Source organism: Strigops habroptila, chromosome 4, assembly GCF_004027225.2.
Source record: "Strigops habroptila isolate Jane chromosome 4, bStrHab1.2.pri, whole genome shotgun sequence".
NCBI lineage: Eukaryota > Metazoa > Chordata > Aves > Psittaciformes > Psittacidae > Strigops > Strigops habroptila.
The window spans coordinates 34,268,351-34,290,743 of record NC_046358.1 but is presented as its reverse complement, the minus strand read 5'-3'; the positions used below and the strand labels follow the sequence as shown (position 1 = coordinate 34,290,743).

The window sequence follows — 22,393 nt, the reverse complement described above, 5'->3', positions numbered from 1 at the left end:
TCATTCAGTTTCTTTTCAAATAGAGGGAGTAAGTGGCATCAAAAGACAAAGGCAGGGCAAGCTTCAGAAAAAAATTCAACCCAAAACCCAACCCCCCAAAAAATCTGACAGCAATTAAAGTCATGGAAATCTTTGTGTGGGATGTTATTGTGACTGGAAAAGCTCACAGAAGAAAAATCCTTGATGGTATGTAAAATACAAAGACATCTGCTTCTGCATGCAGACTCTCCCAGCCCTAAATAAGTGGAGTCTGTGAAATGGTTTTAGGGGAGTATTGCTACACAGCTGCTCTGTTAGACCTGCCTAGATATTTGAGGATGCTTTTTTCAGGTGTAGGATGCTGATCCAATGTAATATAGAGGATTTTATGTTTAAATATTTCCTCGTGTGGCTATACTGTTTCTAGGCTCCCAGTAGTGTTTTCAAGTAGATACTTCATTTGCTTTGCATTGTGTTAATCACAGCGTGCTGCAACCCGTCAGAGGCCATGATGCACATAACTCCTTCATTGCAAGTATTGCATATAAGATAATGTTCCCGAAGGCTTGCACACAGCTGGGGGGGAAGGCATCTGAGCAGTGGGATGTCAGAGGAGCAGAGAGTCAATTTGGTATAAGGTCAAACATACAGGTTTGTGCAAAATTAGGCAGTAGTGTGTAGAGGTGGAAGTGATACATGTGCGTTGGAGAAGCAGGAGGAACAGAGGGTTCAGATGTGGTTGGAGTGCCACGTATTGATTGGAAGTGTAATGATGCCCATTTGAATGAAAACAAATGTTCGTCTGTGTGAGGCAGACTACATTTGAGGAAGTTGCTTTAAGTGAAAAGGAGAAAGAAGGAGAGCTAGATGAATCCTGGATGGTTGTGGAGAAATGCAAGACAGGTTGGCTTCTTTCACCGTTTTTAATTATTAAGGCCCCCAAAACAATTGATCCAAAATGATGAATTAACAAGTAGAGCTGTAAAACTGCCTCTGAGCTGCATTGCAAAGGTATGTGCCTTTCAGTACTTAGTGGTCTTTCCATGTATGGAATTGGGAATTATGTAAAGGCTTGGAGGGAGCGTTTCCAGCAGAGAAATCTCTCCAGATCACTATGGACTGTGCTAGCAATAGACAGCTCCCAGGCTTTAACTTGCACTTGCAAATCTTTCTATCCAGGACTAATGTTCACGTTATGATTATGTGTATTTCTTTCCCTGTGGAAGTAACTGTTAAGAAGGTTTATTACTGCCCAACTGGGCCCTTTTTGAGTGCTGAATTCTATGTTTGGTTGTATTTGACAGGAAACTTAAAAACCAAGGAGAGTTTATTTTACTGCCTCAAAAAGGTGGATTGGTGCTGCGTAAAAAAAGGAATGAAGAGAGACTACCCTACTGGGACAAACTCCAGAGAATCATAGATATTAGAAATAGTAAAGGTCTTTTAAGTCACCTTGTCCATCTTCTTTTGCCCTGAGTGCCATCGTTCCCTTCAGAGTATTAAATTAGAAGTGTTTCTACAAAAAGCCAATCACCATGGGACTGTGCTTGTAGTTTTGTGTGTTCAGTTTGCTTCTGCTAAAGGTGTCTTAAGGACAAGCAAGACTTGTCCTTGCACCTGGTTTTCTTTGCATTGCAGGTGCTGGAGACTTAACAATAAAAATAAATGAAAATAAAAAGCAACTAAAAGGCAAAAAAAATGGTGAATGAGATGTATTAGTGCTATTTAGTTAATTATTGACTTCCTCAACTAAGAAATTGTGAGGAAAAACTGTCAAAAGTTATCCAACCGACAAGTGGCAGGATCAGGAATAGAAACCAGGAACAGTAACTCCTGATCTGTTGTTCAACTCAGTACGAAACAAGTGCCCGCTACTCAAAGTGAATCTGCAGTCATCTGTCCTGTTGCCAATTGAGTGATTTATGATGTGTAAGAGTTACAAAATGTCAAAGACTTTTAAAACTGAAAGAACCACCATACTGAGCTAGCTTAGCCTTCTGTCTATTATCTACCTAGTTTTGGAGTGTTCATAAGCAAGAAGCATCAAGCGCAATCTCTCCTACTTCCCCCACATTAAATCTAATAAATTTGGGTGTCTCTTCGGGAGTTGTGTTTTAACAAGCTTTGGTGTAAAGGTATTAAAAGACAATCTATTGTTTCCCTTGGTAAGTTGTCGTGATGTTATTTACCCCCTACCTGAAAAAGAAATTAGGCCTTTTATCCATTTGGAATTTGTCTGACAGTAGATGTTGATTTTTGTGATGCAGTTTTCTACTGGAACAAAGATGCTTCAGAAATCCAGTGTTTTTCCCTTATTCACTATAATCAAGTCCCTTCTTTATCTGTCTTTTGAGAAACTAAACAGATGGAGTTCCTTGTCTTTTACTGTAAGGCATCTATTGAGTTCTCAAATCATGTTGAAGCTGCTTGATGTATTCTTTGAATTTTTTTAGCATCTTTTCTTTAAGAAAATGTAGATATCAGAATCATACCTAGGTTTTAAGTGCATATTGTACCAATGCTGCATATTGCTTACTCTAGTCATTTATCCTGAAACTGAACTGGCCCTTTTGGCCATAGTCTGTTACTGGAAGCTCATGCGTTCTCCTCTTATGTTTCCCAAATTGTGTTCAAAGTTGCAGCTTTGCAGAGTGAAGTTCCCCCATGGTTTCCCCTTTCTGGCTCCGCAGTTCATGGCCTGTCTTCCATGTTCATAAGCTTGTATGTTTTAGCATTCAACTGCTTTAATACTTGCTTGGATTGAAAGGGTCTTCCATGCTCTATGAATCACTTTGTAGAACTGCTGTCTTTAAAGTTTAGTGCTCTGTCAAACTTGATGTTACTTTCAGATATTAGTGTCAGCATTTTTGTATATTTACTTCCAGGTAATTGATAAAATATTTAATACTTTTGCATCAAATATGGATCCTTATGGTGCATTAGAAATGCTGCTTTTCAGTAATGATACCTCACTGACAACTACTTTGAGATTTGTCAGCTGAAGTCTATGTATCTATCTAATATTATGCCCTGTTTTGTTCTTCTACACTGTTAATTTAAGCAGAGCTGTCTTCTGGTGTTCAGTCAACCGTCTTAAAAAATGTTTCATCTGTGCCTTTACCATTGTCATTCAAATTATATCAGGTTTATTTGACAGAAGCTCTTTTTACACAGGAAGGTCTAATGACATTAAGTATTGTATTCCTAGCCTTTAATGTTTTTACTAAGTACTTTGGTAGAAGCTGTTGTGCTGTTTCCTCCAGGGTTGATGTTTCCTTCAGGCTAAATCCTTCTACAGTTATACATCTTGTCCTGTTTGGTTTTTTAAGACATTCACACAACATTATTGTTCTTTTATTCTTCTGTTATCTTTCTGTTATTCCAAGATTAAAAATAAACCTCAGTGGATCAGAAATCTCATTCAGCTCTTTTAAGACTTTAGAGCAAGTGACCCAGGTCTGTGAAATTAGAAATAAAGCAATAAAGCATATTTATTGCTGGTAGATGATCAACATCCTCCTTTGTTCTCATGGATTGCAAAATACTTTGTCATCCTCTTGTGATACAAGCACTTACGTTCTTCATGTATTTATATCTGACAGAGAAAAATGCGTTTGTTGCATACTTCATAAATTTTACAAGCTGAATCCTTTAAACCATTGCTGTCTTGGGGGTTTGATGGACTTCTGTATCAAGATATAAGTTTTTGGGTTTTTTTAGGGGTTTTTTTGTTTGCCTTTTTTGCTTGGTGTTTTGTTTGTTGTTGTGGGGTTTTTTTTGTTGTGTTTTTTTTTTTTTAAATAACTGCATCCTACTGAGTTTTAAAGACTTCATTGGTTAATTAGATCACTAGGAAACATTGCACATTACTCCCAAACTGAATAGTTGTGATTTGGCTAGCCACCTTATATGATTATGCTTTTGTGTCCAGAATTCAAGCAGACCTTCTCTATGAGAGAACTTCTCCCAGTGCAGATTCCTATAGCATGTGGATTTGGATCAGCTTATAATCTACCTTTGGGTGGAACTGGTGGAATTCATTGGATAGCTCACCTAGCATAGACAGAGACTTGAAATCACTGCAGTACTTTTCTGTGCTCTTTGAAGTTTTTAACATCTTTTTAAAAGCAGAAGCAAGATAAGAGGCCACAGTATTATTAAATGGTTTCACTAATACTATATACGTAGTCAGTGTCTTTTCTCTGTACTTTCTTGATAGTTTTCTGCTTAAACACTGAAGAATCACATTAGCCCTCTTAGCAACTGCTTTACAAAGGCATTTCATGTTCAATTGGTTATGCACCAAGACACACATGCTCTTTTTTGCAAGGCTTAGATACGGTTCCCATTGTGTGAGAGTTACTTACAGTCTTTGATCCTAAATCTATACTCTAGCACTGGGCTGAACTGAAATGAGAATTTGTCTGAGTATGTATTATTATATGTCAGAATGATAAGTAAACTGAATTTTAGATATCTTTTTGTCCTTTTCCAGAAATCATCTTAGGTGTCAAGACTGCTTTTCAGTAGCTGGGAGCTGCTCAGTGGTTGTAGTTCAGCCACGCTGGCACTGCAACTTTGTCAGTGGCCCTTTCCCCAGCGTGCTGCCTCTGTCTTTCTGTGGCACCTGGAAAGCTTTATTAATAACACTTCTTCCATAAAATCAGAAGCAAGGCTTAAAGTAAAATGTGCCTGCTTGCATATTTCCTCTTCTCTTATTTTTCATTCACCCAAGGGTTCCTGGGGCATTGGAATGAACCTCCAGTCCTAAGTTTTTTGGAAAGTGGTACAAGATGATCCTTCTGCTTCTCAGTGTCAGAGAAATACCTTCAACTTCTGCTTGCTACCTCCTTGCTTTTCCCAACCACACCAGTGTTTCCAATGTGTAATAATAATAGTAATAGTAATAATAATGTGATTGTAATGTTCCATTACTGTCACACATTTTACGTTCAGCCAGGAAAATGAAACTTGTTTTTAGAAAGCAGTGTTACGTATCTTATACCTCTTACAGGAACGCGCAGGCAAACTTTGCAGGATGTGATTAATACAAGGGGATTTATTCTCTTGCTTCAAACTAATTTAAGTGTTTGACTTTCTGGGATATAATACTTCTATGCAAGCAAGGAAGAATGGGGCAAGAAGCTGATGATCTGTATTAAAGAGGCATGTTAGCCTAGTAAGGACAAACCTAGTTAGTAGCACAGTACAGAAAAAGCAGATCAGGACTTCGGGCTTCTCTGTGGCGTTGTGAGAACTAGTAGGCAGATGTCTGCAACCCCTCTTTCCTTTTGGAAACTCTTCGGAAATAGTTCTTACCCTTAGTAATACCTGTTGATAGACCCGCATGCAAATGATGGGTTTGCAATGAGGGGTGTCAGGCTTGTGGGTGCCAGAACAGTATGAGATACTTGCACTTTCAAGGGCAGAGGACTTGTACAGACCCTATTGACAGAGTGACAGAGGAGTTATGGAAATAATTTGCCTGTTTTGATTACTACTTATATTGCTCCTAAAGCAAAATGGGGAAGTGTGGGGTAGCTGAAAAATGCAGCCCTTTCAAAGTGTAGTGTTCTAGGGGAATAAATAGGAAGAAAAGAGCATGGTACAGTATAGAAAACAGCAGCACTTTCAGTGTGTTGTAATGATCATCATCATTAATCCTCTCCTTTTGAGTGCCTTATGTATGAAGGACCCGAGCCAAGCAGAACAATTCCTGCCTGGGAACAGTAAGACATAGTGATGCTGGGAAGTATCATGGGCTGGATGTATTTTCTCTAGCAGTGTACTTTCCAGCATCTGTTTCTTTGTATTCTGCACACAGGGCTTTGTATGCGGTTGTTGTGTGTTTTGTTGTTTGTTTTTCCCTCCCGCCCCCACTCCCTTCAGCCCTGCTTTTTTGCCTTTTTGAAGTAGTAGAAAGTCAGAGCTGACATTGTGTTTGGGCTTAGAACAGGACTGCAGGCAACAAGACGCCCAACCCAGGATAGCTTACATTAGAAATACGCCACTTAAAAGCCCCTGTTGTCATTTGCTTTGCTTCCTCCCTTGTTTGTGCTCCATTCAGGTCTGACCATGCCAAGGCAACAGAGAAAGAAATGCATGAAGGAGCATGCTTAGCTCCTGCTAAGTCCCATTTGACACACAGCCCAATGTCACATACAGCAAAGTTAGTTGCATCTTCTTAACTGAAATCTTACTTCTAGGGTGTGGATATGCAAAGCCTGAATTTACAGTCACAAGGATTCTGGTGTAATCTCACCTATTTTCTCTATGAAATGATTACTTCACTCTTGTGTAGAGCGTTTCATAGAAAAAGATACATTCTTGCTCTTTCAGCTGCCTTCAGGATGAGAGAAGGATAGCAGCTGCCAGAATGACATGCAGTTTGTTGGCTGCACACCTGCATAAAAATGTATGTATGTGGGGATCCATCTGTAGACGGTGTGCATTCTTCTAATGCTACTCATAAGCACACTAAAGTTTACTATACTGGAAAAATATATGCATTGCATAAAAATCACAGGTGGAGAGATGAGTACATGTGTATGCATGTATGTACATATAGCAACATGTGTACAGGTACTGTATACAGATATGTATAAACCCATACATATGCCCTTAGTAAGTAGCAGTGAAGAGATAGAATCATAGAATAGTTAGGGTTGGAAAGGACCTTAAGATCATTTAGTTCCAACCCCCCTGCCATGGGCAGGGGCACCTCGCACTAAACCATGTCACCCAAGACTCCATCCAACCTGGCCTTGAACACCGCCAGGGATGGAGCATTCACAATTTCCTTGGGCAACCCATTCCAGTGCCTCACCACCCTCACAGCAAAGATCTTCTTCCTTATATCTAATCTAAACTTCCCCTGTTTAGGTTTAAACCCATTACCCCTTGTCCTACCACTACAGTCCCTAATGAAGAGTCCCTCCCCAGCATCCTTGTAGGCCCCCTTTAGATACTGGAAGGCTGCTACGAGGTCTCCACACAGCCTTCTCCAGGCTGAACAGCCCCAACTTTCTCAGCCTGTCTTCATATGGGCGGTGCTCCAGCCTCCTTATCATCCTTGTGACCCTCCTCTGGACTTGCTACCACAGCTCCATGTCCTTTTTATGTTGAGGACGCCAGAACTGCACGCAGTACTCCAAGTGAGGTCTCACAAGAGCAGAGTAGAGGGGCAGGATCACCTCCTTCAACCTGATGGTCATGCTTCTTTTGATGCAGCCCAGGATATGGTTGGCTTTCTGGTGTGTGAATGCACGCTGCCAGCTCATGTTAAGCTTCTCATCAGCCAACACCCCCAAGCCCTTCTCCGCAGGGCTGCTCTGAATCTCTTCTCCACCCAACCTGTAGCTGTGCCTGGGATTGTCCTGACCCAGGTGTAGGACCTTGCACTTGGCTTGGTTAAACTTCATAAGGTTGGCATCAGCCCACCTCACAAGCATGTCAAGGTCCCTCTGGATGGCATCCCTTCCCTCCAGCGTATCAACTGAACCGCACAGCTTGGTGTCATCAGCAAACTTGCTGAGGGTGCACTCAATCCCACTGTCCATGTCGCCGACAAAGATGTTGAACAGGACCAGTCCTAACACCGATCCAGGAGGGACACAACTTGTTACTGGTCTCCAAATGGACATTAAGCCGTTGACCACAACTCTTTGTGTGCAACCATCCAGCCAATTCTTTATCCGCCAAGTGGTCCATCCATCAAATTGATGTCTCTCCAATTTAGAGACAAGAATGTTGTGCGGGACAGTGTCGAACGCTTTGCACAAGTCCAGGTAGATGACATCAACTGGTCTGCCCCTGTCCATCAGTTCCTGGGCCCCAATATAGAAGGCCACCAAATTGGTCAGGCAGGATTTCCCCTTAGTGAAGCCATGTTGGCTGTCACCAACCACCTCGTTGTTTTTCATGTGCCTTAGCATGTTTTCCAGGAGAATCAGCTCCAAGATTTTGCCAGGCACAGAGGTGAGACTGACTGGTCTGTAGTTCCCCAGGTCTTCCACCTTCCCCTTCTTGAAAATGGGGGTTATATTACCCTTCTTCTGGTCACCGGGAACTTCGCCTGACTGCCATGATTTTTCAAATGTGATGGACAGTGGCTTAGAAACTTCATTCGCCAGCTCCTTCAGGACCCGTGGATGGATTTCATCAGGTCCCATGGACTTGTGCACATTCAGGTTCTTAAGATGGTCTTGAACCTGATCCTCTCCTACAGTGGGCCTTAAGGTCTTCATTCTCACAGTCCCTGCATCTGCCTTCCAAGACTTGGGTGGTGTGATCAGAGCATTTGCCAGTGAAGACTGGGGCAAAGAAGTCATTGAGAACCTCAGCCTTCTCCAAATCATAGAATCATAGAATAGTAAGGGTTGGAAAGGACCTTAAGATCATCTAGTTCTAACTCCCCTGCCATGGACAGGGACAAATCCAGAATAGCCAGTTCTGATAGCTTCCAGAGAGGGCCCATGTTGTCCTTAGTCTGTCTTTTGTTTGCTACATACCTATAGAAGCCCTTCCTGTTATCTTTCACATCCCTTGCCAGATTTAATTCTACCTGGGCCTTAGCTTTCCTAACCTGGTCCCTAGCTTCCCGGACAACATCCCTGTATTCTTCCCAGGCCGCCTGTCCTCGCTTCCACCTTTTATAAGCTTCTTTTTTCCCCTCTAAATTTCCTCAGCAGCTCCTTATCCATCCATGGAGGTCTCCTGGCCCTCCTGCTGCACTTCCTTCTAGTCAAGATGCAACACTCCTGAGCATGTAGCAGGTGCTCCTCGAATATCGACCAGCAGTATTGGGCCCCCCTGACCTCTAGGGCTTTATCCCATGGAACCTGACTAAGCAGATTCCTGAAGAGGATCCACTAATCAGATCTGTATGTCAGTGTATAAATGCATATGCCTTCTTATGCACCTATACACAGTTGTATGGCTGTTTATGTAAATGCAAATATACATAGGTACATGTTGGCAAACAAATATCGCATGTAAGTTGATCATATGTCTAGACACAGGCAGCTAGTCCTGCACTGAGGAATACATATGTGTCCTTGCTTCTAGGATTTTTTTTAAGGTTTTGTGATTATGTCAGCCATTTCCTCTTATTCCCGTCTTTTTTTCCTTCAGCGGTCAACAGTCAAGCTTTTTGGTATATTAGAAAAACAATGGCTGACTAATTTCTATGTATTTTGTGATTTTTGGCAGTGGTTGCTCTATGCAAGGAGAATAGAACTGCCATGGAGGAGAGACACTTGGTTCTTTAAGGGTGCCATGTAGATGAAGCAATCATTTCTATCATTCTGGTCAATGTGGTCTGGGTGATAACAAGAGCAGAACTTCCTTACCAATTCCTCCCTTCCCCCTTGCCAAAGAAGGTGACTTCAGAAATGGAAGTTCATCATGATCTCAGACTGTTTGCTGCTGCCACAGTAGTGTCTCAGTGCTCAGTAAAGGTATGGAAAGGTTTTTGGGACTTGAATAACAAAAGTGGATGGACAGTCCAGTTAACCAGAAAGAATTAAAAGATTTAAATGGAGAATTTGGGCCAAAAAAATGGCTAAGGCAGATTTTGTTTTCTGCCTGTTAGTGTTTGAACAATGTAAGCTCTACAGCTCTGTTTAAGATCTGCTGTAGATCTTCCTTAAGCAGTAAGGTAATACTGAACAAAACAGAAAATGTAAGGTAGTACTGTAAATTAGGCTTGTATCAAAAAAGCTTTATTAGATGTGAGATCAATTTCCCTTATATCTGAAACCAAACTCCACAGAGAGGACATGGGAACCCTGTGCCTGGGTGCATTAAAATGGGAAAGTAAATGTAAAAAAAATGAGGGAAAAGTTTAATACCATTTCATATGTGCATTATTGAATTTCAAAGCAGAAAGAGGTTAAGTAGATAATTTACACTGACCTACTGTGTCACCAGAACATTTCCTCTAGCTTTTCCTTAGGCATAGGGTAGTGATTAGGAAGAAGAGACATTCTTTCTGATGGTCTGTTGACTTGCTGTATGAATTGGCAAGGAATATTCAGTTCTCTTTGTTTTACTCTTTCTGTAAATTGGGGATAGTGGCTCTTAATGGGGGAGCTGGAGATAATACAATGGATTAATGTTAAGACACTAATATTCACAGAGTAACTTAAAATGCTCTGGAGGAATTTCTTATGGAAAATGTTTCTAGAATGGAGAGATGTATTATTTCCTGCTCCCTTTGGGGAAAAGCCTACCTTGTCTCTCTCTTTTTATTTTTTTCAAATGAAACGAAAAAATATATAGTGATGGGTGCACTCCAGAGACAAAACAGTACTGAGAGCTCTCTGCATTTTGCAGAATCAGGGCCAGTGTGACAGGAACTAGCTAATCAGCTGCCTCTTCTGTCTGGTGCTCAGTGCTGACTCCAGCCTTGACCTCACTCCTTACCAGAGAGCTCTCCCCACTCCTGATTGCAGTACGCTACCTACTTTGAGAAGGAAGCGTAATTTGGTGCTGAATGGGATGCTTAGGTCCTCATCTGTCTCCCATTTCTGCATCTCATTCCAGTGTTTCCACTGGAAAATGTCACCTTTTTTTTTTGGCTATGTTTCTTTCTCCTTTCACATGCTTTCCTCAGTGCTCTCCTACTGCATGGCAGCATTCTGGCTATGCTGCCTGCTTCCCCCTTCCCTCTTATCCCCCAGGAGCAGCTGGACTCATACTCCTCCATGCACACACCTTCCAGATCAAAGCAAAGAATAAAGTTTTACCAACAGCCTCGTTGGGCTCTGGCAGCACTACTGGGCTGTTCACACTGTTTTAATACTATTCCACAAGAAACCTGTAAAAATGGTGGGGGCTAGGAAAGCGATTTTGCCAGTAAGGGTTTTTTTCAGAGGCCAGGTGAGACCATATGAGCAGGCGAAGGGGAACTATTCTATTCCCAGCCTACATTTGTTGGTCTCAGTGTTGCACTGTGCACTAAAGCTGTGACTGGTGCAGTTGTGTGGCTTCTGAATGAGTAGATGGACTAGACTTCTTGACATTGTGGTAACTGGGACTCAGAACAAAGCATAAAACTTTTTTTTTAATTTATTTTTTAATATTCCCCCTCTCCTTCCTTTTGTTAATGCTGGAAGCTGTAGAGCTGGAGGTCACAGATGAGGGAGATTTTAGATACGTATAAGAGAAAGATGTAAACATGCTTCTGGTTCTTTTTCCAGCATCAAGGTGGGGTTATAAGATACGTGTTTTTCTCTTGATGTCTCTTGTAGGTAGGGAATTAATTACGCTCTCTGCCCCCTCCAGCAAATTATCAAACAAATACTTAGCTCATCACCTGCCTGTTTTCACACAACGTAAGGCCTGGTGCAGATAAATGTTTGGGGAATCCTACCTGTGGAGGGTTTGGACTTTGTTCCGTGCCTTGGAATTTGAACAGAAGTGAGAAAAAATACCCGGGAGAGGTGCCCGTGTTGGCAAGTTTTTGCACAGAACAACAAGAGAGGTGCTAAAAAGAAGTTTGGAAACCCATAGTATTTCAGTCTAGATGTATGGAGACAGGTCCTCCTTCCTAGTCTGTCTAGACCTGTGTAGTGCACTATGGTGTCAGCTGTGGGATAGTGCCATCCTGCCCATGGCACTTCTTCAGCAGACCTGGAGTCTTTGCTCCCTTGCAGGAGGACAGCCTAGCTAAAGGCATGATGCTTACCTTGGCTGCCATTGCAGATGGAAGGAGATGCCACCTTTGTGCTGAGGGGGAGGGAGCGAGACACGTGAATGGGTTGCAGCACAGCCAGCTGCTATCATCTGGCTACAAACAGTAACATCATCCTGCTACAGTGATACTATTTCAAGTTTCTGGACTGTGTCTATACAATACTAAACCCACTAAATACTTCCTTTCTTGCTCTAATCGCATTGTTATTTGAGCAATGCTCACGTTTAAGCATGTGCTGTCCCGTATGTAGTGGTAACGGTTTTTTATTTGGTTTTTGCTAGACAAGTGACAAAATCATAGAAAACACCACAGTGGTTGGCACAATTTGCCTAGCACAATGGAAGCTTCGGCGGTGAGACTAATGCTTGACTGGCATATGGAGACTGAACTACCTTCTTATACCTGCCAGGGACATTCTTGTGGAGCGAGCTTAAGGCGTGTTGGCTAGGGAAGATAGTAGTGGGGAAAAACTGCATACCTATAAGCAGACAATATCTAGTCAGAATTTTCACACAAGATTTTGAACATTGGTGTTCTCATTAAAACACATTTTATCACTGAAATGAAAAGCGGAGTGAAATTAAGAATTTTTGTCACAAAGGAGGTTCCTCCAGTCCCTGTTTGTTTTCATTGCTGTTTGTAATATTTATTCTTTTTTTAATGGAAATCCCTCAGAAATTCAGAAATGAATTCATATGTAACATCCTGATATTCCCTGATTCAGATTATTTCCTATTAATTATTGAACTGACCCCAAATACTCTGGAGGCAGTTTAACAAGAACTGTATTTTCCTATCCAGTGCAGTTCCATGTGGTAGCTGTCCTGTAGGGCCCTTGTGTCCCATTCTCCCACAGGACCACATATTTGGTCAAACTGCTTTGTAACAAAACCAGTCATGTGTCTGTGATGTCTGGTGGGACAGTGATATTGCATCATGTGGAAGTATTTCCTTAGGGACTGCAGACCAGAGGCAAAAGTCAGGACCAGTACTGAAAATAAATGCAATGCCTGGAAAATACTTGCTTATGTTATGGTAAGTTCATACAAAAGCTTTTCTGTTAAGTTTGATGAAACTAAGCGTGCCGTTTTGAGTTGCAATGGCTTGAAGTGAAGCATTTTATTGCTAATTTTCTGTTATGAAAATGTAATTCTGTGTTAGAAAGCCATCCTGATGGAAGCGTTCACCAAGCCATACTAAACAGATCTATTTCCTGAGGTAGGTCTTTTGTACTTGCACAACCTTAGGTGGATTTGAAATACAATGAAATTGCAGAGTGTCATTTGCTAAGTCATTGCCTGATAGAGTTTTCAGTGTCTTGTGTAATAAAGTTCAAGCCTTAAATGATCAATGAGGCCATCCTAAAATAATTCCTCTCTGCCTTTGAGATGAAATCCTTAAGACACTTGACAGTAATCATTTCCTCACATACTCATCACTGAACCAAACTAGACAGATTTAGCTTGTGCAAGCTACACAAATCTGAGATTTCAGGATGCATTTGGGAGGAGCAGAGCATTCTGTAACTGGTGAATTGTCTATATAAGCTCAATACAGAACTGAATGTAATTGAAGTCAGCTAGTGCATGCTGGTAAATAAGCTTCTGTGATGATGATTTCTTTGTTTTCTCCCCTTTTTTTAAACTCTACGAATGCCGTCAAACCTTCATTAGCTAGGAAGCTCATTTGTAAGTTTAAGCTCTTCAAATTTGTGAGATAACGTGATCGTATTAATATAAGGTTTATTCTTCCTTTCTGTGCATTGAACACTAGGAAAGTCTTTAGCTACGTAGTAATTTCCCCTTTCTTATGTCTCATCCCCCAAAAGACAGAATCTTATAAAATAAAACTGAATGGACCATGAGAGGTTATTTAATTCTTTCCACTTCCAGCATCCCAAGACAAAGTCAATGACATCTATGTGAGTCTTGACAGCAGTTTGTTTAACCTGTAATTAAAGGTCTGCAGCCATGGTTGCTCCTTGGGCAAACTCTTCCAGTGCTTCACTGTGCTTGAATTAAAAAAGCTTTTCCTAACATAAATTCTAAAGCTTTCTTGCTGTAATTTTTGCCCATTATTTCTTGTCCTTTTCAGCATAGGTATGAAGAACAGATTGTTTCGTTCTGCTTTGTAGTAGACTTTTTTGTATTTGAACACTGTTCTAATGTCTCCTTGCAGTTTTCTTTATGTTAAAAAGAAGCAATACTTTCAATTTTTCTTCTATTTTCAAGATCTCTGGTTATTCTCATTTCTTTCTTCAGAACTCTTTCCAGTAGCCCCACTTCTTGCTTGAAGTGCAATTCTCCACACTGAACATGATCTCCAGCAGAGTACAGCATTGTCTCCTCCTGTGTCTCCATACATTTCAGAATGCTTCATTCAATACACCCAATGAAGGATTTTCTGTGTGTAGCTCTTAAGTGTTTCTTCTGTCTCTTTTCACCTCTGTATTATGCAGGCTCAGTGTAGAACATAAATTTCCTCATTGCTTTATATGGATGAATATTTGTAAAATACTAACATATCTCCTCTATGCCCTTCTTATATCCAGAGACGTGTCCAAGGTACAAGTTGCTTTTCAGAGTTAGCATGAGGTACGCCTGTGTCTGTGGCTTGTGCACAAGTGAGGAGAATTGTAGCTAGCTGTCTTGGCTTCTCCGTCCTGCAGCTTTTATTTTTCTCTGTTACTAGGCACAATAGCAGTCGAATAGAACATGAAGCAAGAGGGAAGTTTAAGTTTGTGCACCTGAAGTCACAGTGAAATGCCTTAAGCGCTTTGCCATGACACAAAGGTGAACTCTGCTACTGTCAAATATCAGTTAGTTACTTTTTTCATCTAAATATTAGCAAAATATCAGCTAGTTTTTTTAGGAACAGACTGAGAAATTTAATTTCTCAGAGCATTTCTTTTAGCTTTAGCACTAAAGATGAAATCTCTTCTTGTTTTTACTTACAGCTTTTTGCTAATGGGCACTTCTGCAAAACCAATTCCATGCCCTCAAGTTGGCCACTGTGAAGTGATGAATATACTTCCGAAAATACTGAGGTTATGTAGCTTTTCCACCATTGCTTAGAAAATCTGTGGAAAAGTGATATGTTCAGAAATCCAGAAATTACACCTTGTTTCCTCTGATCCCTTTCTTTACTTATTGCAGAACTTGAAGTTTCTGTAGCAGGGAAAGAAGAGGACTTGATACATCCACCACAAAAGAGCATTCATCCCTAAATCATAGTCCATGCTGCAACTGATTCCACTTAATCTTACTGCTGCCCATACTGTGCCTTTTCAGTAGCTGAGGAAACAACTTTAGTGTCTGAGGCTAACAGAATCCTTCAGCCGCATTTCTTTTGCAGCTATAATGGTTTCTCCATCCTATATACAGTCATGCCCTTTTTTCACAAAAAAGTATATGTAATTTCTAATGCTCCCATCATGGTTGTCTCCTGATGCAATTGCAGGCTGTGCTATCCCCTTTGAAATCAAGATTTTCTTCAACACTAGACCAAATGAATTAGCAGTCAGTGTACCCCCCGCATGGAGGATGCAGAAATCTACCCATGTGAAAAAACAAATTCTGTCCTTACTGCTACCTGTTAAAAGGAAGGAATCTAAGATGTATGTAATTTCACAACCCTGCTTTTCTGTAGTTTGAATGATGCAATGCAACACCAGTAAGGCTGTAGAGTACTTTACATTTTAGTCACTTACCAATATTCATAGCTAACCCAAGAAGCAGCAGGCTCAGTATATGCAAAAACTTATTGTACAGCTCTAGACACATATTAGAACTCTTCAATAAATAGCTTTTAAGCAACTTTTCCCTCCCCCTAAAGTCTGGAATCTCTTTCATTCATGTATTTGGTCATAAGGCAAAAAAATTTAGCTCTTATTTCAAAAAGGCATAGATAGAACTGTTTGCTTTTTGTCTTGATATGTTCCAAGGTGAAAGGCAGCAAGATGGACCTTGATCTGCCTTAATCTGTTTAAGCTTGCTCTGGGATACCCTGTGAATGATTTGGGTTAGCGTTAACTCTGTAGTAACTGTGAACACACTCTGATGTCCTGAATTCTCATGAGAAGCAAGGGCTTACTTTTTGGCTTAAAGGATAGTTCAGTTATGACCACAATGAAGTACTGGGTCTTGTGTCTTCAGTATCTGTTAAACATTCTCACTAGACCACTTGAAATTCCACCCTGCCTTTTCAGACCTTTTATACTGGCACCTCGAATCCTTTTTCTTTCTCTTCCTGTATATCCTACTTCAGGGAGTACTCCTTTGTATTTTCTTTAAGTCTTCTGAAACTAAATCCATCTCTTTGTCTCTTCTGGAGGTTTCCACAAAAGTTGAAGTTAGTAAGAACCTATAATTGATTTATAAGGTGGAAAAAGATTTCTAGGAAAGCTTGAAACAGTTCTGCCTTATTTTTTAAGCATTCTACTCACCGTATTCCTATTTTTACCTGGGTGAGCACATGTTCTTTGTTAAACGTAATTCAGATGAAATGTAGGATTGCATTACTTTAGTCAACATAGCAAAAATCATATTTGAGTCTTATTGCTGTGTTGTTTTTTTGGACAGGTAAATTAACTTCTTCAGTGTGGTGAATGGTGCTTGTGTTTGTTCATTACCGGAACATCAGATATGTTTAGATTAGGTATGCACAGTTCGCGTGCAGTTCTTTAAATAAGCATAGCAGCTTTAGTTAACTATTACTGAGGCCCTGCACTGCTGAATATGTAGTCTGTTCTTAACACAAGGGCTGTTAGCTGATGTGTTTGTTTCTACTTGCTGGTCAGGGCAGGCTAGAAACACATAGTTCTGGTAAACCAGCTGATAAATTGTGATTTATTAAGCTGCAGGAACTCGTCTGGTTCAGTGCAAGTGCCTTTAAGGAAGTCTTAGGCTCTAGACTGAATGTCTTGCAGTTAGCCCTTCTGGGAGGTGATATGGGCAGTTGGTGAATGAGGGCAGCCCATGATAGATAAAAGCAATTGGTGATGCACAGGGTGAAATAGGTGAACAGTCTGGCTGAACTTCAGAGGTGTTTTTCCTGGCTACCTAAACTTACGAAGCTTTCAGGTTACTGCCCTTTTTAATGATGGTCATCTAATTTGCTAGGCTATCAGTGGCCGTTCTCTTCTGGAGCATGCCTGTGTCCAGCCTGCACAAAAAAAACCAAAACAAAACATGTTTTCTGCTTAATAGCACCAACTTGGAGAGGAATTTTTATATTGGCCACCGGCTAAGTCTAGCACATAATTTTTTCTCACTTTTGTTGCTCTCTCTCTATCTGCATCTTTGCTTGATTGCAGAGACATGCTTTTCATCATTGTGAAAAGGCATCTGATTAGAGCTCTCATTAACCCATGAGTGAAGCTTCTTATAAGTGTAGCCAGAGAAATTCCTTGAATGCTTCAGAACTGCAAAGTTGCCATTTTTAAGAAAGCTCAAAACTAGATTGCCAATTTGGTTTAGCTCAGCTTAAAACAAACTCTTCTTTCTCAGCAGATTTAATGGAAACCTAATTTACTGTATATCTTTTTATCCCTCAAAATGTCTTGGATGTCATGGAATTCTACTGCAGATTGTCAGAGACTGTGTGTATCTGGACTATTCTGTCCCTGACCATCCGTCTGTACTGATCCAATTCATTAAGCAAAGGCATTGAACAGTCAAAATATTCCTCTGTTAAAGTGATTTTAGAAGCAATCCTCATGGAAGAGGAAAAAACTTACTTTTGTCATTGTTCTGATGTAATTTTTGGAATATAAAGTGATTTTAAGATTGGGAGCATGAGGGTTACTTTTTCCATGCTCTGTGTCTAGCATTTGCTAGTCATTTTCTTCTTTTTGTTTTCTACCTTCCTTCCTAGAATAACTACAAAGTAGATGTGTATGTCTGTAGCAGGAATCATATCCTTAACCCCCTTAGGCCTTTTGACCTTCTCCGGTACATATATCAGATAAAAGATAAACTCAGGTTTGTCTCTATTTAAACAGGCAAGATGAGCTTTGTTCAGAAAGCCATCTGATAAAAATGGACTAATTTATGGGCACTGTTTTCACTGCTTTGCTTACTTCCAAGTTGTTATGGAAGCCATAGCCCAGAGTGGCACTAGAAGACTATGTCCTAGCGAGGGACAGCTCTCGGAGTCAGTTATGGTCTCATTTAGAGTTAGAAGTGTGAGTTTCAATCACTATTTTGGTATATCCTGAAGAGCACTCAAGTTAGTTCAGAGGTTGCTGGTAAAATGAGTCTACAAGGCAGGGAATGTTATGCAGGTGATAGGTACAACTGTGGGCAGACAGATTTCTGAGTGAAACATGAAAATGTTTCGTCTCTGACTTGCAGTAGGTGACTCTCTGAAGAAAATAGTTCTTGAAGCTCATGTATTTAGAATTATAGAATCAAGTTTTTGTCCTAGATTTCTTACTTGCCTTCATTTTTAATGGAAAGTAGGATTACACACGTTAAAAAGCCTCCCTGAAAGCATTGGTGGCAAGCCAGACCAGAATTGACACGAGCATCTTCTCCTTTGCCAGGCAGTTTTAACATTTGAGAAGGATGTGTTTCATCTGTCTTGGAAAACTGCACTGAAGCATCTGTTGATTTCATTAAAACACAAAGATTCATAGGTTATGAGGCCAGAAAGAGCCATTATGATAATCTAGGCTGATTTGCTACATAATTAATTCCTGTCTCACTATGTCTTTTAGGGAAAACAAGATACTATTTTAATTTAAAGTTTGCCAGTAGCAGAGAACACACCGTAACCTGTAGTAAATTATTTCAATAGCACATTACCCTCATGTAAAAATAAGTCATAATATTTTAAAATGTGAATTTCTCTAACTTCGATTTCTAGCCCCCGGATCCCATTATTCCTTTGTCACATGGATTGAAGAGCCCTCTATTGCCAAATTCCATTTTCTGCACAGGTACTCATAGATTGTAATCGAATCACCCTTTAACCTCTACCTATTAAGCAGACTGAATTTGAATATTCTTCACTATGGGACATGCATTCCAGTCATTTAATTATATTCCCTTTTCTCATTCTTGAACCTTTGGTTTAACAATTGAACTGCGGATATAAGAAGCTGCCTTAGCATTTCATTGCTCAAGCCAGAGATGCTTTGCCTCTCTATTCCTGCTCAGGATTCACCTTGGGTTTACACTCAAGGATTATTTTTATCCTTTTGTTTATAGTGCTGAGAATTCCGGTTTATACATCAAGATCTTGATGTCCAAATGTGGCTGTTGGCAATACCTCAAGTCAGCTATGTGAACACTTGTATTTTTTCCTTAAATACAGGTGCTTTTAAAATTTCTCAAGATAGGTTATGGGGTTGGTTTTTCGTTTGTTGTTGGTTTGTTTTTTTTCTGTTTGGTTGGGTTTTTTTAGTAGAAAATAATGTAGAACAACAAACACTTGAATCATAAAGATTCTTGTTGGGGTGGATCTGTTTCTTTGAAAAGATTGAATTCAGAACTCTTGTATCTATTCAACACCCTTTCTCCCCTCTTCCCCAAGTCTTCCTTTGTGCTTGCTTGCTTGCTTAGTCCTTTCTTTCAAACTTGCTCTTAGATCCTCCATTGTTAGTGACTTTCTGGGTTACAAATAACTCCATGTAATTTTCTCTAGATCTTTTGAAAGTCTTCTGTCTCTGGGATTCTCCAGCTGTGGTACTTGTCTGACTAATGAAATACAAGGCAGCCTGCAGCAAACCCTAAATAAATCCGGAAGCAGACCTTCCGTGTTTCCCCAGAAGAGATGGGAATTGTTACTCAAGTCAAATACTTGAAAGGGGGAGATGTCACCTGTATGTGGCTCATCTGAGAGCTGGAAGTTGCTCATGTGTATGTGATCATATTCCTTCTGCCAGCAACCTGCAGAGGTTGCTGAGAGCAGATCACTGAGCGACAGCTAGATACAACCCAGCACCAGTCATCAGTTGTATCTAGGGTATTGTGCTACCCATCTGCTCCTCTCATAGGGGGAAAGGCTGGGTCAAGATACAGTTTAGATGAGTAATGGTTTGAGCAACCGTTAGTAGTATCCTATAAGGGCAGTTCTCCTATGTTAAAACCACTAAAGTCCCAGTTCATTCGGGCCTGGCATTCTCTTGAATGCCAGAATGACTCCATACTGGGTGAAACCAAAAATGCAGCGTTGTGCCAAAGTCATACCAGTGAGGAAGTCCCATATATTTGTTCTGGTAGAAAGGCTCTGTCCACAGGAACCCATTTCCAATTGCCCTTTTTCCCAGGCTCTCCCTGCAGTGGGACAAGGAGTAAACTGTGGACAACCTGCAGTACACGTACATTTATTAACAACATGAGAAAAGCCTTAGCAGGCCTGAAGAACAGTCAGTCCGTTTCTCCAGTATTCTACCTCCAGTAGTGGCAGGTGCAAGTGATATTTAGGGTGGGCATGTGAGCATGGCTACTGTCAGTAGTGCATTCCCCTTACACTCCCACAGCATCCACTGCTATTGGATTAGGATTATTAGGAGGTCCGTCCCTTCATTTTTTCGCTAATACCAGTTTGTGGACTTGCTGTCCATTTATCTTTCTGGTTCTTTTTGAACCTGCTGATGCACTTTGCTTCCACAACTTCCTGTGGCAGCAAATTCCAGAAGTTCATTACCCTCCCTGTAAATAAGTACTTCTAAAAATCCATTTTTTTTTTTAAACTGATAACCTACAAGTTTCAGTGAGTGCATCTAGTTCTGTGATTGCCAGATTTGCGAAGAGCAGTTCTACGTTAACCTTCTTCATCTTCTGCACACTTCAGTCATTTTTTTTCTCAGTCCTCTCCAGATATAAGAGCCCTGGCCTTTTCAGGCTATCCTCATAAAACATCCTGCTCCATCCTCTTAATTGTTCTATTTATTTTCCTCTGTACCTTCAGCTCCTCTGTTTCTTTGAGATACAGAGACAGGACTGCATGCAATGCTCGGAACTAGTGTCTGGCTGAGGTGCATCCCCTTGTCTGTCAAGAGAGGGAGGCTGTAACGCACAGCCTTGCTGAGTCACTGGAAGGAGGTGTATGGTCTGTCTAGTGAGAGCATTTGGCATGCTTAATCCACAGAATGGAACTACTACAGTCTCACAAATTGAAAATATATTTTATTCCTGTTGCAGATACTAATAGACTTGATGTTTTCGAAGTCTGTGCGAGGGCAGCGCACTTCATTGGGAAGTGGAGCAAAAAAAAAGCTATTGTGGTTCAATGCTGTCCTCTGCTGGGAGGAACTACAGCTTTGTGCCATGACTCCAAATGGGAATTAACAGCTGGATTCTCCTTGCACTCTGATGTAGGGTGTATTGCCTTTGCAAGAAGAAAATCTGATGCTGTGCTGGCTGCGCTGGGGAAATTCTCCTTTAATAGCCTAGTGAAAGCTGGAAATTCTTTGCTTGCTACAAATGTGTTGAATTGTAATTTCATTTAGTTTTCATCCTGAGGTCACCTGTTTTAGAAGCTTATCCCTCATTCTCTCTTTCATATTTACTGCACACTCATTTCTCTGACTTTCCTGTCCTATTTGTAGAAATAACAATGTACATCTCCTTTCCCTTCTCTTTTCATAGCAAATTGCTGACAACTCATCTTGCTAGTATTCTGAAAGCAGAAATCCAATGTGTGTGTGTGTGTATGCTGTAATAGACACAAAGTATTTTAAAATAATAACTTCATATAAGAAATCAGAGTCTTCAGTAGTGTTGCAGAACAGGAATCCAATCAAAATTGAATGCTAGTTGCAGAAATGCTTTGGTTTCCTGTATGTGCCAGCTCTGGGTTTAGGAAGCATGGAAGGTGGTCGAGAGGAAGTACAGTTTACAAATATTTCAGTTTTGTGCCTTCTCCAGTCCCTGCCTCTGCGAGAATGACATGGGGCAGAGGGGAGTCCTCTTTGCAAGGAATTAATTCTGTACCTGTGAGAAAGAGGAGGGCTGGAGGTCTGGACTCCTGAGCAAGTTGTGCATGCTCGGGAATGCTTGCCTGTTTGGGACTCTTCCCTTGGCTGACTTCTATCCGTGTAGCAACCCAGAGTCCAGATCTCCGGTCCTTAACCCAGAGAGAGTAAGAGTCCAGGCACTGAATATATACAGACTTTAATGTGTTACCACAGAGCATAGGTTTCTTGAAGCAAGGTGAGCTATGCAGATACCTCCATAGCAACTTTGCCTGTAGTGATCTAAGATTACTTGGTCTGTTTATTTTTTTTTTTTCTTGTAGCTCTTTAGGAGCCACAGGGCAATCGCCAACAAGTCACAGCAACTTGCTTAGATTTTTTTTTTTTTGCATCTCGCTCTCCTAGTAGTTATGTGGGCTTATAGGAATAATAGAGAAATGACAGTGGTGGTACAGAGTTCCCTGCTGTGGCTAGCAGAGATGGACATGGGGGTTACATTTTGTTATGTATTTTGTATGGGATTTATGCTAATATAACAGCTTGATACCAGACACACGCTGTATTTTATGTAGAAAAGCTTTTACAGCAGAGTGGGCCTGTGGTAGAGTTAAGTGTTTTCACTGTCCTTCAGTTAAATGTTCTCTTCTGTCTGCTTATCTGATCTATAGTCATCACAAACTACCCATTGCTGTCATTTCTATACACACTCCTGGCTGTGCTCTCTCCCTCTGTCATCATGTCAGACTCTTGCATGGTCTCCTTTCTGCTCCCCACTGCCTTTTGGGAGAAGTTTA

General features: G+C 40.7%; 1 protein-coding gene across 39 annotated transcripts in view; it reads left to right on the top strand.

The window, feature by feature from the left end:
• Positions 1–22,393, top strand: part of NRXN3 (neurexin 3) — a 997,539-nt gene that overhangs the window by 288,843 nt on the left and 686,303 nt on the right. The window lies entirely within an intron of this gene.